Source organism: Panthera tigris, chromosome B1 (genome assembly GCF_018350195.1).
Source record: "Panthera tigris isolate Pti1 chromosome B1, P.tigris_Pti1_mat1.1, whole genome shotgun sequence".
In the NCBI taxonomy this organism is placed as follows: Eukaryota; Metazoa; Chordata; class Mammalia; order Carnivora; family Felidae; genus Panthera; species Panthera tigris.
The window spans coordinates 17,537,353-17,555,297 of NC_056663.1; the positions used below are offsets into that span (position 1 = coordinate 17,537,353).

General features: G+C 36.8%; 2 long non-coding RNA genes across 6 annotated transcripts in view; one reads left to right on the forward strand and one right to left on the reverse strand.

Annotated features, from left to right (window-relative positions):
* Positions 1-16,055, forward strand: part of LOC122237847 — a 39,212-nt gene extending 23,157 nt beyond the window's left edge. For both annotated transcript variants that reach the window (XR_006216522.1, XR_006216521.1), the window contains 3 exons: positions 14,876-14,928; positions 15,133-15,194; positions 15,580-16,055. This is a non-coding gene — a long non-coding RNA (uncharacterized LOC122237847). The remainder of the gene's footprint in view (positions 1-14,875; positions 14,929-15,132; positions 15,195-15,579) is intronic.
* LOC122237846 overlaps positions 1-17,945 on the reverse strand; it is a 122,262-nt gene that overhangs the window by 70,081 nt on the left and 34,236 nt on the right. For 2 of the 4 annotated variants that reach the window (XR_006216517.1, XR_006216518.1), the window contains one exon: positions 15,154-15,201. The exons of the other annotated variants lie outside the window; for them this stretch is intronic. This is a non-coding gene — a long non-coding RNA (uncharacterized LOC122237846). The remainder of the gene's footprint in view (positions 1-15,153; positions 15,202-17,945) is intronic. 4 annotated transcript variants of the gene reach the window in all.

Below are 17,945 nucleotides of genomic sequence, written 5' to 3' on the forward strand. Positions count from 1 at the left end.
TGCACCTGAGCCCTTAAAAGCAGAGCACTTTCTCTGGCTGAAAGCAGGAGAGATGTGGCAGAAAAGGTGGTGGAATTCGATGCCTAAGAAGGACTCCATGTGATATTGCTGGTTAGCACAGAGGAGGCAACATGACAAGGAATGCTGGTGACTTTAAGGAGCTGAGAGAGTCTCCTGGCTGTCAGCCAGCAAGGAAATGGGGACCTTGGTCATACAACCACAAGGAACTTAGTTCTGCCAACAACTTGAATGAGCTTGGAAGTAGACTCTCTCCCACAGTCTCCACATTAAAGTCCTCAGTGGCCAACACTTTGATTTTGACCTTGTGATACTGTGAGCAGAGGAATCAGCGAAATCTTCCCAATCCTTGCACACTCTGACCTACAGAGCCTTGCAGATGATCAATTTGTTTTTTTTAAGCTGAAAACCTATGATAATTTGCTGTAATAGTTGGAGAAAACCAATACAGGTTCCATTTCTGTTCATTTATTCAATGACCTTGAATGCCACAGCCTTCCTTTTTCTCTTTAGCATCATCAGCTTTTCCTCTGGGGAATCATTTTCATCAGCATATGAAATGATATTATTTCTTCCATCTTAAAACAAAAAAAATCTCTCTTGGCTCTACTTTCCCCTGCAACTACTGTTTTATTCCTCTATTCTACCTCTTCTTCCCTATTTTTCTTCCCTACCTCATCTTAAGTTAAAACTCTGAAAGAGTTGTCTCTTTTAGTACTTGTGTCTGTGCTTCCCCTCTTTCCGTTTTTCTCTTCCCACTAGAATCAGGCATTTGCCTCTCTCACCATTACACTTAAAAACCACTTGGAAGAGTCACCAGTGGCCTACATGTTGCTAAATCCAAATGTTTAATCACTGTTCTCATATGACTTGACCTATACCCAGCATCTGACACAAGTAACCCCTTCCTCTTCTTTGAAACACTTTTTCGATTCATCTTCCAGAACCCCACAATTTGATTTTCTTCCTAACTCACCACTTCTCCTTTTCAATTTCCTTCTTTGGTCTCTCCTCATTTTCCTGCAGTCTTAATATTGTGTTGTCACAAGACTTAGGTCCTTAGACTTCTTCTCTATCTACACTCATTCCTTTGCTGACCTCATCTAGTCTTTAAATGCCATATATATGGTCAACTCCCAAATTTCTCTCTCTAGCCTGGACCTCTATTCTCAAGTTCAGACTTGTCTATCTAATACTCACCGAGTATCTACACTTGGGTGTCTAATAGTCATCTCAAGTGTAATAATGTCTAAGACTGAGCTCCTGGGGTGTTAGGGGGAAAAATAGGCAAAGGGGATTAAGAGGTGCAATCTTCCAGTTATAAAATAAATAAGACATCAGCATGTAAAGTATAGCATAGGAAATAGAGTCAATCATATTGTAATTATTTTGTAGGATGACAGTAAATAGACATACTGTGGTGACCATTTCATACTGTATCTAAATACTGAATGGAATCACTATGTTGTACACCTGCAACTAATGCAATATTGCATGTCAGTTATTCTTCAATTTAAAAAAGTTGAAGGTGATTTTGGTCCAAGATAGCCACATAGAAAGCCCGTAAACTCACCTCTTCCATACACATAACAAATCTACTTCTATTTATAGAGTAATTTCTCCTGGAGAACTGAGGCCTGACTGAACAGCTTCTGCACAACAAAAAAAGCGAGATCAAATAGTGAATGGCAAGAAAGATGAAAATATAGTAATGAAAGGAACCTGCACACCTGACCCTGTGAACTGCAGTGGGGAGGGATAGTACTAAAGGACCATGAACACATTCATGTGCCCTGGGACATAGGAAAAAAGCTGTGGCTTAAGAGGGCAGTCAGAATATAAAGGAACCAGTCCTAGAACCCTACCAAATGATAGGAGAGCTGCTGGAATTCTCTCTAGCTCAGAGGGGCTGGTGAGCACTATGGTTTACATTTCCCATCCGCCTTGATAGCATGGATAGAAGCAGGGTCTGGGTGCCCTCACTGTGAGTCCCTAAGCCACACCACCTCCCTAGCCCGCCCACCAAGGTGGCATCAGTGTGACACACACTGCGACACACCTGGTTGGTATTCACTACAGCTACAGCTGTCTCACCAAGGTAACGCAGTCACAAAGTATCCTAGAACACTCCAAGCCTGTACCAATTCAGTTCCTGTTGACTTGCTGGGGCACCCAGTAGTGCACAGCGCTCTGGCATCTCTGAGCTCATGCCTGTTAAGTTCCATCTGTCCCACATGCTCCCCTGCACAAAGCACCCCAGGACACCCTGATCCATGCCTTGCCTTTACTCCAGATGCCCCACCAGTTTGCCCCCTGTGTAGAGAGCCCCAAGACTGTCCAGCCCTTCACCTACTTTAGCTTCAGCTGTCCTGCCATGGTGCTGTATGTGTGGAGAGCCTCAGGACACCCTCACTGGCACCTGCCTCAGTTCCAGCCATCCTACCAGGCTGTCCTCTGCATGGAAAGCCCTGGGACCACCCTGGCCCATGCCCATTTCATCTACAGCCATCCCAGCAGGCAGTCCAGCATGAAGTATCCTAGGACACACAGCCCATGTCAGCCACAGCGCCAGTCAGTCAAACAAAGTCATCAGGAATACACAGTCTATACAGGGGATGACCATACACAAGATCATTCTTTCAAAGTTAGGGGAAATGGCTGTTCTGTCTAAGTCATGGAAACAAAAACAGAGATAGAGGAGATAGAGGTATTTTTTAAATTGTTTGTTTGTTTGTTTGTTTAGATAAGGGGCAGAGAGAGAGAGAGAGAGAGAGAGAGAGAGAGAATCTCAAGCAGTCTCTGCACTGTCAGCAGAAAGCCTGACACGGGGCTTGATCTCATGAATCACAAGATCATGACTTGAGCCAAAATCAAGAATCAGATGCTTAAACAACTAAGGCACCCAGGTGTCCTGAGGAGATAGAGGAATATACTCCAAACAAAAGAACAAGACAAAACCTCAGAACAAAATTAAATGCAATGGAGGTAATGAATCTATTTGACAAAGAGTTCAAAGTAGTGGTCATAAAATTGTTCACTGGGCTGGAAAGAAGAGTGGATGAACTCAGTGGTAACTTCAACAAAAAGAAAATACAGAAAAGAACCAATTAGAGTTGAAGAATACAATAACTGAAAATATACCAGAGTGAATCAATTGGAGATTAGAGGATGAAGAAGAATGGATCAGTGATCTGGAAGAGAGGGTAATGGAAAACACTCAAATTGAACAGCAACAATATAAAAGAATTTAAAAAACGAAGATATATTAAGGATTCTCTTAGATAATGTCACGTGAATAAACATTTGCATTACAGGGGCCCCAGAAAGACAAGAGAGAAAAGGGCAGAAAACTTATTTGAAGAAATAATAGCTGAAAAATTTTCTCACCTGGAAAAGGAAACAGACATCCAGTTGCAGGAAGCACAAAGAGTTTCAAACAAGATGAACTCAAGGAGGTTTACATCATGATACATAAAATGTCAAAGATTAAATATAAAGAGGGAATTTTAAAAGCAGTGAGAAACAATTAGTAACATACAAGGGAAACCACATAAGATTGTCACCTTATTTTTCAAGAGAAACTCTGTAGGCCAGAAAGGAGTAGTATTAATAGATTCAAAGTGCTAAAAGGAAGAAAACCTACAACCAAGACTACTCTACTCAGCACGAGTAGGTGAGTATCAAGACTATCAATCAGAATTGAAAAAGAGACAAAAGTTTCCTAGACAAACAAAAATTAGAGGAGTTCATGACCACTAAATCAGCCTTAAAGAAATGTTAAAGGGATTTCTTTAGTGGAAAAGAAAAGGCCATAATTAAAAGTAAGAAAATTATGAAAGAAAAAAATTTCATGAATAAAAGCAAACATACTGTAAAAGTAGTAGACCAATCACATTTAAGCTAATATGAGAGTTAAAAGAAAAAGGTAAAATCAATTAAATCCAAAAAATTAGCTAAAGGGGGTCACAAAATAAAAATGTAAAATACGACAACATATAGATAAAACATGGAGGGGGTGGTAAAAATGAAGTTCTTTCAGAATGTGTTCAAACTTGAGTAACCAACTTAATATAGAGTGTTATATTCTTAGGATGTTATATATGAACCTCATGGTAACCACAAACCAAAAACATATAATAGATATACAAAAAATATAGAGAAATAAAGCTAAGCATAACACTAAAGAAAGTCATAAAACACAAGCAAAGAGAGCAAGAAAAGAAACAGAGAAGAACTACAAAAATAACCAGAAAAAAATTAACAAAATGGAAATAAATACATACCCATCAATAATTACTTTAGTTGTAAATGGTCTAAATGCTTCAACAAAAGGCATAAAGTAATGGAATGGATACAAAAAAAAGATTCTATATGCTGCCTACAGTAGGCTTCAGACCTAAAGACACATACAAAACAGACTAAAAGTGAAGATATAGAAATACATTCCATGCCAATAAAAGCCAAAAAAAAAAAAAAAAAAAAAAGCCAGGGTAGCAATACTTATCTCAAATGAAATAGACTTTAAAACAAAGACTATAACAAGAGACAAAGAAGTGCTTACATAATGATAAAGTATCAATCCAACAAGAGGATATAACATTTATAAATACCTATCCACCCAACTTGGAGCACCTAAATACATAAAGCAAATTCTAGCAGACACAAAGGAAAAAATCAACTGTAATATAACAATAGTAGGGGACTTTAACACCTCCACTTACATTATTACACTTAAATTATAGATCATTCAGACAGAAAACCAACAAGGAAACAGTGGCTTTGAATGACACATTAGACCAGATGGACTTAACAGATTTATACAGAACATTCCATCCCAAAACAACAGAATACATATTATTTTGAAGTGCACATGGAACATTTTTCAGAACAGATCACATTAGGCCACAAAACCAATCTTAATAAATTTGAGAAGACTGAAATCATATCAAGCATCTTTTCCAACAACAGTATGAAATTGGAAATCAAATTTAAAAGAAAAACTTGAAAAAAACCCCAAACACATGGAGGCTAAACAACATACTGCTAAACAACCAATGGGTTAATGAAGAAATGAAAGAAGAAATATAAAAATACATGGAGACAAATGAAAAGGAGAACACAACAGACCCAAATCTTTGAGATATGGTGAAAGCAATTCTAAGAGGAAAATTTAATTTGATACAAGCCTACCTAAAGAAACAAGAAAAGTCACAAATAAATAATCTACTTTTACACCTAAAGGAACTAGAAGAAAAAGAACAAAGAAAGCCCAAAGTTAGTAGAAGTAAGGAAATAAAAAAGAGAGCAGTGATAAATGAAACAGAGACTTTAAAAAAAAGAAAAAAAAGAAAAATGAAACCACGATGTGGTTCTTTGTAAAAATAAAAAAAAAAGTGATATATCTTTAGCTAGACTCATCAAGATAAAAAGAGAGAGGACCCAAATAAATAAAATCAGAAATGAAAGAGAAGTAACAACTGTTATCACACAAGGACAAAGAATTATAAGAGACTACTAAAATATGATATGCCAACAAATTAGACAACTCAAAAGAAATGGATAGATTCCTAGAACCATACAATCTTCCAAAACTGGATGAAGAAGAAATAGAAGATCTGAACAGACTGATTCCTAGTAATAAAATTGAATAGATAATCAAAAAATGCTCAACAAACAAAAGTCTAAGACCAGATGTCTTCACAGGTTAATCCTATCACACATTTGAAGAAGGGTTAATATCATCACAAAGGCCACATATGAAAGACCCACAGCTAATATCATCCTCAATGGGGAAAAACTGAGAGCTTGTCCCCCAAGGTCAGGAAAATTACAGGGATGTCCACTCTCACCACTGTTTTTCAACAGAGTAGTGGAAGTTCTGGCCTCAGCAATCAGACAACAAAAAGAAATAAAAGGCAACCAAATCAGTGAGGAAGAAGTCAAACTTTCACTCTGCAGATGACATGATACTTTATGCAAAAAACCCAAAAGACTACCAAAAAACTGCTAGAATTGATACATGAATTTAGCAAAGTCGCAGGATATAATATCAATGTACAGAAATTCTGTTGCATTTCTATACACCCATAATGAAGCAGCAGAAAGAGAAGTCAAGGAATTGATCCCATTTACAATTGTACCAAAAACCATAGGATACTTAAGAATAAACCTAACCAAAGAGGTAAAAGATCTGTACTCTGAAAACTACAGAATACTTATGAAAGAAATTGAAGAAGACACAAAGAAATGGAAAAACATTCCATGCTCATGGATTGGAAGAGCAAATATTGTTAAAATGTCTATACTACCCAAAGCAATCTACACATTCAAAGCAATCCCTGTTAACATAAAGCCAACATTTTTCACAGAGCTAGGACAAACAATTCTAAAATTTGGATGGAACCAGAAAAGACCTCGAATAGCCAAAGTAATGTTGAAAAGGAAAAGCAAAGCAGGAAGCATCACAATTCCAAACTTAAGCTGTATTACAAAGCAGTTCATCAAGACAGTATGGTACTGGCACAAAAACAGACACAAAGATCAATGGAACTGAATAGAGAATCCAGAAATGGCTCCATGTCTATATGGTCAACTAATCTTTGGCTAAGCAGGAAAGAATATCCAATGGAAAAAAGACAGTCGCTTCAACAAATGGTGTTGGGAAAACTGGATAGCAACATGGAGAAAAATGAAACTAGACCACTTTCTTATACCATACACAAAAATAAATTCAAACTGGATGAAAGACCTCAATGTGAAAGAGGAAACCATCAGAATCCTAGGGGAGAATTCAGGCAGCAACCTCTATGACCTTGGCCGGAGCAACTGTTTACTAGATAAGTTGCCGAAGGCAAGGAAAACAAAGGAAACTGAACTGTTGGGACTTTATCAAGATAAAAAATTTCCGCAGAGTGAAGGAAACAATCAACAAAACTAAAAGACAACCTACAGAATGGGAGAAGATATTTGCAAATGACATATTGGATAAAAGGCTAGTATCCAAAATATAAATAATCCAGTTAAGAAATGGGCAGAAGATATGAACAGACATTTCTCCAAAGAAGACATACAAATGGCTAACAAACACATGAAAACAATTCTCAACATCACTCATCCTCAGGGAAATACAAATCAAAACTATGATGAGATATCACTTCACACCTGTCAGAATGGCTAAAATTAACAACTCAGGAAACAATAGATGTTGGTGAGGATATGGAGAAAGGGGAACCCTTTAACATTGTTAGTGGAAATGCAAACTGGAGCAGCTAGTCTGGAAAACAGTATGAAGATTCCTCAAAAAGTTAAAAATAGAACTATCCTACTACCGAACAACTGTACTACTAGGTATTTATGCAAAGGACACAAAAATGCTGTTTGCAGGGGCACATGCATTCCAATGTTTATAGCAGCACTATCAACAATACCCAAATTATGAAAAAAGCCCAAATGTCCATCAATTGATGAATGGATACAGCAGATGTGGGGTGTGCATGTAAGTGTGTGTGTGTGTGTGTGTGTGTGTGTGTGTGTGTGTATAATACATACATTACTCAGCTATCAAAAAGAATGAAACCTTGCCATTTGCAATGATGTGGCTGGAAGAGTGTATTATGATACTCAGCAAAATAAGCCAGAGAAATACAAATACCATATGATTTCACTCATATGTGGAATTTAAGAAACAAAACAGAGGAACATAGGAGAAGGGAAGGAAAAATAAAATAAGATAAAAACATAAAGGGAAACAAACTGTAAGAGACTCTTAAATACAGAGAACAAACTGAGTGTTGCTGGAGGGGAGGAGGGTGGGAGGATGGGCTAGATGGGTCATGGGCATTAAGGGAGGGTATTTGTGATGAACACTGGATGTCATAAGTAAATGATGAATCACTAAATTCTATTCCTGAAACCCATACTATATTATATGTTAACTAACTTGAATTTAAATAAAATCTTGGAAGAAAAAAACATAAAGAAGAGTTAATATCTATTCTCTTGAAACTATTCAAAAGATAAGAGAGGAAGTAAAGTTTCAAAATACTTAAATGAGGCCAGCATTACCCTGATATCAAAATCAGACAAAGACACTACAAGAAAACTACAAGCCAATATCCCTGATAAATATAGATGCAAAAATCCTCAACATAATATTAGTAAACCACATTTAATACGCTAAAAGCATCACTCATCATAATGAAGTGGGATTTATCTCGTGGATGCAAGGATTGTGCAATATTCACAAACCAATCAATGTGATAAAACACATTAACAAAATGAAAGATAAAAATCATTTGATCATTTCAGTTGATAGAGAAAAAGCATTTGATAGAACTCAACATCCATTCATGATAAAATATCTTAATGAAGTGGGTTTAGAGGAAAATACCTGAACACATAAAATCCCACAACTAATATCATACTCAATGGCACAAAACCGAGACGTTTTTCTCTAAGGTCAGGCACAAGACAAGGATGTCCACTCTCCCCACTTCTATTCGACATAGTACTGGGAGTCTAGTCACAGTAATCAGGCATCCAAACTGGTAAGGAAGAAGAAACACTGACACCATTTAAAGATGACATAATACTATACATAGAAAAACCTAGACTCCACCAAAAACCAGCAGAACTAATAGAGGAATTCAGTGAAGTTGCAGGATACAAAATTATATACAGAAATCTGTTGTATTTTTATACACTAATAATGAAGTAAAGAAACAGAAAATAAGAAAATAATTCCATTTATAATTGTGCTAAAAAGAATAAAATACCTAAGAATAAACTTAGTCAAGAAGGTGAAAGACCTGTACTTTGAAAAGTATGAAGTGTTGATGAAAGAAATTGAAGATGATGTAAAAGAGTAGAAAGATATACCAGTTCATAGATTGAAAGAATTAGTATTATTAAAATATCTATTCTACCTTAAAGAATCAACAGATTCAATGCAATCTCTATGCATATATCAATAGCATTTTTCACAGAATTAGAACAAATAATCCTAAAATTTCTATGGAACTACAAAAGACCCCGATTGCCAAAGCAATCTTGAGAAAGAACATAGCTGGAGGTATCATAATCCCAGATTTCAAGATATATTACAAAGCTAGAGTAATCAAAATTGTATGATATAGGTACAAAAACAGATGCAGAGGTCAATGGAACTGATAGAAAGCCCAGAAATAAACCCGTGCACATATGGTCAATTAACTTATGATGAAGGAGGCAAGAATATACAATTAGGAAAAACCAGGCTCTTCAATAAATGGTGTTATGAAAACTGTACAGCTACATGCAAAAGAATGAAACTGGACCACTTTCTAACACCATACACAAAAATAAACTCAAGATGGATTAAAGACCTAAATGTGAGACTTGAAACCATAAAAATCCTGGAAGAAACCATAGGCGTTAATCTCTTTGACATCAGTCTGAATAGTATTTATCTAGATATGTCTCCTCAGACAAGGGGTTGAAGGGGTTACCATTCAAAATCTATAAAGAATTTTTACAATTCAATCCACAGAAAACACAGAATCAGATTTTAAAATGGGCAGAGACCCTGAGTAGACATTTTTGCAAAGAAGGCATACAGATGGCCAACAGACAAGTGAAAAGGTGCTCAACATCACTAATTATCGGGAAATTGTAACTCAAAGCCATAAGGACATATCACCTTACATTTGTCAGAACGGCTAGAATCAAAAAGTCAAGAAATAACAAGTGTTGGCCAGGTTGTGGAGAAAAGGTAACCCTTGTGCACTGTTGGTGGGAATGTAAATTGATGCAGCCATTGTGGAAAACAGTGTGCAGGTTTATAAAAAAATTAAAAATAGAAATACCATACAATTCCATAATTCCACTACTGGGTATTTACCCAAGGAAAATGAAAACACTAATTCAAAAAGATATATGCTTATGTTTACTGAAGCATTATTTATAATATCCAAGACTTGGAAGCAATCGATGTGTCCATAAATAGATGCATGGATAAAGAATATATAAAATATATATACAGTGGAATATTAGTCACAGAAGAGAGTGAAATTATGCCATTTGCAGCAACATGGATGGATCTGGAGGGTATTATGCTAATAAAATAAATCAGACAGAGAAACATAAATACCATATGTTTTTAATTACATGTAGGATCTAAAAAACAAATCAAATGAACAAACAAACAAGTAGAAACAGACCTATAAATATGGACAATCAATGGCTGCCGGAGAGGAAGGGGGATGGGCAAAATGTGTAAAGGGGAGAAGGAGGTACAGGCTTCTAGTTATCGAATCAATAACTCACAGGGATGAAAGGTACAGCACGGGGCATAGAGTCAATGGCACAGTAATAGTGTTGTATGGTGACAGATGGTAGTTACACTTGTGGTGAGCATAGCATATGGTATAGAGTTCTTCAATCATTATATTGTACACCTGAAACTAACGTAACATTGTGTGTCTACTATATTTCAATAAAAACATTAAAAAGGTGAAGGCTATATATGAGAATCAGAAAAATACTGAATCAAGTTTTATTTTTGACCATTTAACTCCAAATATTAAATTTAATGAATTAAGAAATAATTCAATGATTACTTCATTGAATCAATCAATTCGATCCAGTTTTCTTAGCATCTTGCGTACAAAATCCTATTCCCCATTCAGTTCTTAATTTCAAAAATTATATGTCAAAGAGGATAACTGAGTTAATAATATGGAAATTCTTATCAACTATCCTAGTCAATTTAGATGAAAGAAGCGTTTTCTTTAATTTTCCAAAGAATGATCTTTTTTAGTTTCTTGCATGAGTGAACGAGCCTGAAGAATTTTGACCTTTTGATAGATTTTATAAGGTTACTCTTTAACCTTATACACCTATACACTGTGGTGCCAAAAGACAGTGAACATGTTACTTGTGGAAAGAGCTCAGAGCCAGAACTTGCTTCACATTCTAACTTAGCCACATTCAATATGAGCTTCGTGGTAAGTTACTTAATTTGTAAGCCTGTTTCATCTTCTGTAACAGGAAAATCATAAAAACAGCTAATACTCAGAAATAAAACAGCTACCCGTAGAAATCTGAAAACAATATGTGAAAAGCCCTTAGTAGAATGGTTAGGGTTTGTGCAAATACTTATTTTAACTTTTCATTGTCGTTGTTAGCCCACTTATGTTCACCACCGTTGAATACAAGAAAAACCCCAATTATCACAAAATTTGTAATATGTATGTCCCAGCAATATAACTTAATAAACTATTTAAATATTTTTCTTTGAAATTTTTTCAAATGACTAAATATTTGGTCGCTTATTCTATATTAAAAAAACAAATGCTGATAGTGTTATAATCATGTCTACACTGATTTTTCTTTTTATTCAAAATTACTACCTAGCTAATGTGCATATTTTCAGATAATTGCACAACAGATAATTGTGGGAATTGTACAATTCAGATTGTGCATCTGTAAAAGCACCTGTATACAAAAAGTATTTATCAGAAAACCAATTTTTTGAAATGCATTAAGTGTCCTGTGGCTTATTTTCAGACATTAAAAATTTAGTTTTAGGATATTAAAAATATAATTAATTCATCACTATCTATAAAAATGAAGCATTTCTTTTGTTCTTTTACTGGTAATTTTAAGAGTTGCTTTTAATTCTTAGCAGCACAATGTTTGAAGAAATGTTAAATTGGCAAATGAAGACAAGTTTAGAGACTTTATAAGTAAAAATTTAGAGAAATTATAGATTTAAGTGAATTGAATTGATCACATTTTAAAATGAACAAATAAAAATAGATCAAGGTTGCAAGAAGCAAAATATATCACAAAAGTATTATCACCAAAGTCCTAGATAATATATGAATGTAGCATACGCTTGATTGTATAATTCTAAACATAAATGATACTAAATTATCTTAGTCCTTTATCTTCCTTGAATTCTTCAGGCTTTTTTTTAAATATTGATTTATTACACTCTATACCACAAAGCAGAAATAAATCAATGGGTAAACTTTGGGAAACTAATTTTGTTCTAGAGCTGATGATTTATATAAACAATAGGTTATAAGCAGAACAATTTTGGGTATCTGCTCTTAGAGTTTACTAAAGAACATATTCTAGATAAGGGTATATAAAAAGAGGTCATGGGTATATGTTGTAAGATTTCCTTACAATCACAAATTAAAAACAATTTTCAATAATACAATGAAACTATTATGTCCTTGAAGAACAGAATCCTTATAATAATATTAGCATCTCTTTGCTCCCTCCCTCCTTTTTTTCCCTTTCTTCTCTTCCTTCTTCTATCTCATTCCAAAAATATTCAAGTTGCTTACCTCTATACTAAATGCTCTTGGAAAAAGTGAACTTTTGCTATTAATTCCGTTGGATCCGTATCTTTGTTAAAGTGATTTGAAGAGACTTTATATATAGCAATTAATAAATACTGGTTTACCATGTGACGGAAAGAATCAAACGTATTCAAATAAACTAATTTTATTGTAATTATTAATGGAATTGTCTTAGTTGAATTCACTCAATTCCTCACTGTGAAATGCTGAAGAAATAAAATATACTGGGAAAACATGAATCCGGATAAAAATTAGAATAGAGGGTTCAAAGGGACAGGTTGAAACATTAGCAAAACCTAGTTTCTCACCCTATGATGTTATCTACGTGGATGACTTGGGGCAGGTCACCTACCTTGTCTGGACTCGGGTGTTAACACCTGTAAAGTTTGGAGGTAGGAATTCATGATCTGTAAGGATGTTTCCAGCTGACATAAGGTGTCACAGATAGCTAATCTAAGTATTGAAAGGAGGATATTTTACTTTGATTCATGCCATCTAATGTAATGCATTGTATTGTCTCTTGTCTCTGATGAAAGCCCCATGAGAACTGCTAATGAGGAGTCAAAGGGCCTCATTGAGCTCTAGCTCAGAACTCTGTTCTTTGGGCCTTTGATCTTCACATGTTAGTGAACAGGTACATGGCTAAAGGGAGAGAAGCCCGAAGCATAAAATGAGAAAATGGTAGAAGGGGAGTATGGTTAATCTCTAACCTGAAAAGTCTGTTGTTGGACAATTGGGAATGGACCACCCACTGTAGCTAATTGCATTCTAATTGGTTGTAGCTATGTTTTTAAACTTTTCATAAACTCGGTTTATAGGAACTATATTATCAGGACATCAGAAACGGATTGTTATGTGCCTTATACATTTTTTGTACTAGAATCCATAGTACATAAGGATTATTTGGGGGTTATTTTTTCCTCCCCTTTATTTTTTTATACTTGTTCCTTCAGTTTGGATGAAATCTTCTCAGAGGAAGTGCAAGACTTTTTATATGCTTCAGAAAATGCATTTTGGTGTGTAACTGTGCATAAATAAGTTATAAATTAGTAACAAAGAGCAAAGTGGGACAGTGAATTAAGTAAAAGATTTGCGATTTCAGAGGATATACTCAGGAATCTAAAAATACATCTTGTATTTAATGAGTATAACGACAGGTATTATAAGTACACTGTCGTTTCAGAAAAACACTACATTTGAATTTGTGAAAATAGCCTACTTTATAGTATGTGGCATGCAGTTGGAGAATGAATGAATGCATGAATGAATGATTGGGAGAAAAGAGAGAATGACGGGAAGGTTACTTTATTTATATCAGAGCCATTCTAGGGAGGAAATTAATGACAGACCATAGAATGTGTACCATTTCCCTTTATAGAGCAATGATTACCAACCATTTTACCACCATGGATCTTAAGGTTTGAAGAGTTTTATCTGCTAAACACAGTAAATTTATTTGGTGGAAGTTTGGTTTTTTTCCTTTCTAATAACAATGACGTAGAATCATAGTATTGACAGAACGATTGCATGTTAGATTCATTACCTATTCAGGTAATAGAGCACAGTGTTGACAGCATGGATTTGTAATGGACAGCCATGGACTCTTAAGCCCAGTGCCTTGGTTGAGACCCCAGTTCATTAGCGGTGTGGTTTTAAATGAGTTTTTAAAAACTGTTTCGTGTCTTAATTTCCTCATCCTAAAGAGTGGGACAATAACTGTTATCCCATGCAAATTCATGTTGTTTTGAATTAACCCATGAAAAGCACCCAGAACAGTGTCTAGAACACAGCGAGCACTCCTCATTACATAATCTGAGTGCTTACAAAGATTATTCCCAGTATTTGTAGGAGCATGCCACAGTCAGCATTATGCCCAATTTACAGATGAGAAAACAGACCTGTTGAGATTAAAAATCACCCAGGTTACCAGAGACTGTTCAGGTCTAGACCTAAATCCTGTTTCTTTGCTCTTGTCTCTCTTCTTCCTCCCTTACTTTTCCTTTTCTCTATAACAGAAATTCTGATCCGCAAGAGATGACGAGTGCTGCCACATGACATCAATTTAATTCCCGGCAGAATCAAAGGTGCCCTACATTTCAATTAGCCTGTGCAACTCTTTTGAAAGTGAACTTGCAATTTCTGTTTAACTCTCAGAAATACTGGAAATAGCTTAAGGGACTCCTCCATTTCTTTCGGATCAGGGATCCCTTTATAAGCGGTTTATGTAAAAGAGAGCATCCAGTTGGCTATTTCATAATTCCTGGCACTTCAGTTTTAGTTAAGTCATTTAAATATCGCCATAAATAAGATTATAGGGGAAGGTAAAAAGTCTTGTTTATTTTTTTAAATGTAGAATTCTTGGTTTTATAATGTGCCAAGTATTAAGATCACGGACGTTTTCAAAAGTCTGTATCACAACTGCCTTGAGGTACAACGAAAACATTCTGCAAATGATGACTTACTCCATACAAAGCCCAGGACACACATTCTTTCTGTTTCTGTTTCAGAAGAAAAAAGCACGAGCGCCATGGCCACCGCTAGTCCTAACATTAACACTGAGGTTTGTAATCCATTTTCTGGCTTTTCTGGCTGCTGCTGTTATTATTAAGGCGCAGGCTGGGCGGGCCCCAGGGCCACACACAGACAGCGTTCGTGTGTGACAGTATCTTTTATGGAGCAAAGAGAGACACACCCTCACAAAGGGAGGGAGGCCAGAAATGAAGCAAAGCCACAGAATACCCCTCATTATCCTAACCACCCACAGAACCGGGAAATGGAAACTCACGTCTTGGCTGGAGCCGGAGGAAGGCAAAGGCTGAATAATGGGTAAGTCCTGTGAAGTTAAAATATGGTGACTTGAAGAATCCAAATACTCCTTTTTCTAAAGTAGGACCTACTTATTCACGTCTCTGACTTTGGGGAATGGGACTTCATCGACCCTACCCCTACAGCTCACCACTGGTTCTGTGCTGTAAGAAAATACCCTCTGCCTTGAGGCACTTACTGGGTCTGAACTCCCGCCCCTTCCGCCAGGCCCAGGAGGCGCTTTTCTTTCCACCTTTCTTTTCCTGAGACTCTTCCGCCTCATACTGCTGTCCTGAGTGGTGGTGTTTCCCTGTGCCCCTCCCTCCCTCTTCTCTGCCCTCCCCTTGGTGTGCCGCCTGCTTTCCCCGTAGTTTGGCCGAACACTTCCACTTCTGTCTTTGAAAAGTCTTCAGGTTCCACGTCGTCCTTTGGGATTTCTGGTCACTCAGTGAAGCAACCTGTCCATCCCCACTGCTTATGGATCTCACTCCTGCCTTCCTGAGGAGCAGCTGGCCTTGCCCCTGGCCTCACCCGGTGGCTGCCTTTGTGATAAGCAGCCCTTTTCCCCATGTGGCTCCTGCTAAGAGACACTGGTCTTGGAAGATGCCCCAGGAGAACTTTCCTGTCTCTGAGTGATGTGTTAAAGCACAGGTCACCGGTAAGGATGAAACCACAAATTAATTTATACCACCAAAGCTGTTGGTGCTTCTCAAATCCCAAAGAATGCAGAGTCTAATACAATCCTGCTGCTTATTTGAGTGAATACGTGAACTGGTGATCAAGGTCAGCGGCACGAGAGGTTGGAAGGATACTGCGGACGGTTCACATTCTGTACGGTTTCACCCAGGGCAGGTGCTACTGGCCAGAAAATAAATTCTTAACCCCCGATGTTGACGCCAGTTGTATTCATTAAAGGGCTTGATTTTGGCTGCCACTTTCCCAATGTTTTTGCTGCTGTCATTTTCTGGCTATAAAAATTTTTTTTCTGATTTTTTTTTTTTTTTTTTTTTTTTTTTTTTTAACAGAGCCTTAAGCTCTTCGGAGTAAATGTACTATGTGAAGCTGTGAAATCAGTCAAAATGGCAACACAGCTTTATGGAGTATTTTTATTAGTTATATAGTTCATTTTCCCCAAGTTTCTATATGAGTTCTGAGGTTAGCCTGGAAAATTTTTCCTTTTTTTAAAAAAAAAAATATAACTTATAGGGGCGCCTGGCTGGCGGAGTCAGTAGAGCATGTGACTCTGAATCTCAAGGTCGTGAGTTCAAGCCCCACGACATAGGGCATGAAGACAACTTAAAAAAAATAAAAATTAAAAACGTAAAAAATAAAAATTTAACTCATAAAAATAGTACATGTTCGTGGTAAAGTCAAACAAACAAAAATAAACCCAATAGTTCAGCAGAAGATGAAACATAAAACCTTCCCTCCAGCTTCATTCTGCAGAGCCGTGGTCCCTGACTGGGGACTGTTTTGCCTTCCAGGGGACATTGGGCACTTTCTAGAGACATTTCTGGTTGTCATAATGGAGAGGGGGTGCTCCTGCTACTGGCATGTAGCAGGGGGGTACAGAGTTGCTGCCAACCATCCTACAGTGCCCAGGACAGTCTCCACAGCAAAGATTATCCAGCCTGACCTGTCATCAGTGCCTCTACGGAGGTGCCCTGCCCTAGACTGACGACTATTAGCTGTGGTTTACACATTCTTCCAGAAAGTGTAAAATATATATGTATATTTTTTCATTTTTTTTTTAAACAAACAGATTGAGTGTATCCCCAATAATCTGCAACTCGCTTTTTGCACTCGACAATGTCTCGGTTATTTTTCCATATTGAGACGTACAATTTACCTCATTATTTTAAACGGTCGAATGGTTTTCAATTGGCTCATTATCCCATAAAGTATTTAACCCGCTCTCAAAAGTAGATAATTTGGTTGTCTTTCATTTTTCCTCACTATAAACGAATCTGCCAGGAAGGGTTTGAAAGAGAAAGAGAATTGGACAAAGGGCTGGATTCTCCACGGTGCTTTTGCTTTACTTTTGCTCAAAGTCTGACTTAGCGGTGACATTCACAATGAGAGGGGTGAATCAGTCTCTGCTTTCCAAACCCCAGTTTTCTCTTGACTGTATCACACAGGAGTGTGGGAGGAGGAAATAAGAGCAATTTTTTTTTTTTTTTAACCACACCATGGTGGAGTATCTCCAATAGACGTTTTTAATGTCTCGCTTACAAGCCAGCAAATGAAGGCAGCTGTGGAAATGTTAGGCTTAGGGGGCTCGCCGTATCTGAATCACATCCAAAACTTTTTAAAGAACCCGGATTAGGTTTAAAATATGCTAGAGATTTAGGTTATCCCTTAGGTTACTAAAGCAGCAACCACTTCAAAGGCAGCCCCTCACTAAGTTTGTCTTCTTTCCCCCCCCCCCTTGAATGAGGTCAGTCCAGGAGTTCAGTCAGCTGACATCTTCTGCTGCTTTCTTGCGTCTACTCTCATTCTGGATTACAAAACTGGGGCTTATACATGTTACATCGTTGGTTATGAAAGGAACATCTGATTCCAAACTACACAGTGTTGCTATTGTTTGGATAGGGATGCTCACATTGATCATTTAAGGTAAATGTTACTTTCATGACCCCAAAGAGGAGGCTCCCACAAGGAAAATACTATGTAATGATTTCCACTTTGCAAGAACGTAACTGACCCCAAGTGCAGTGTGTTTTAACTCTTTTTTTTTTAATGATTTTATCCTTTATTTTTTTTAAGTTTATT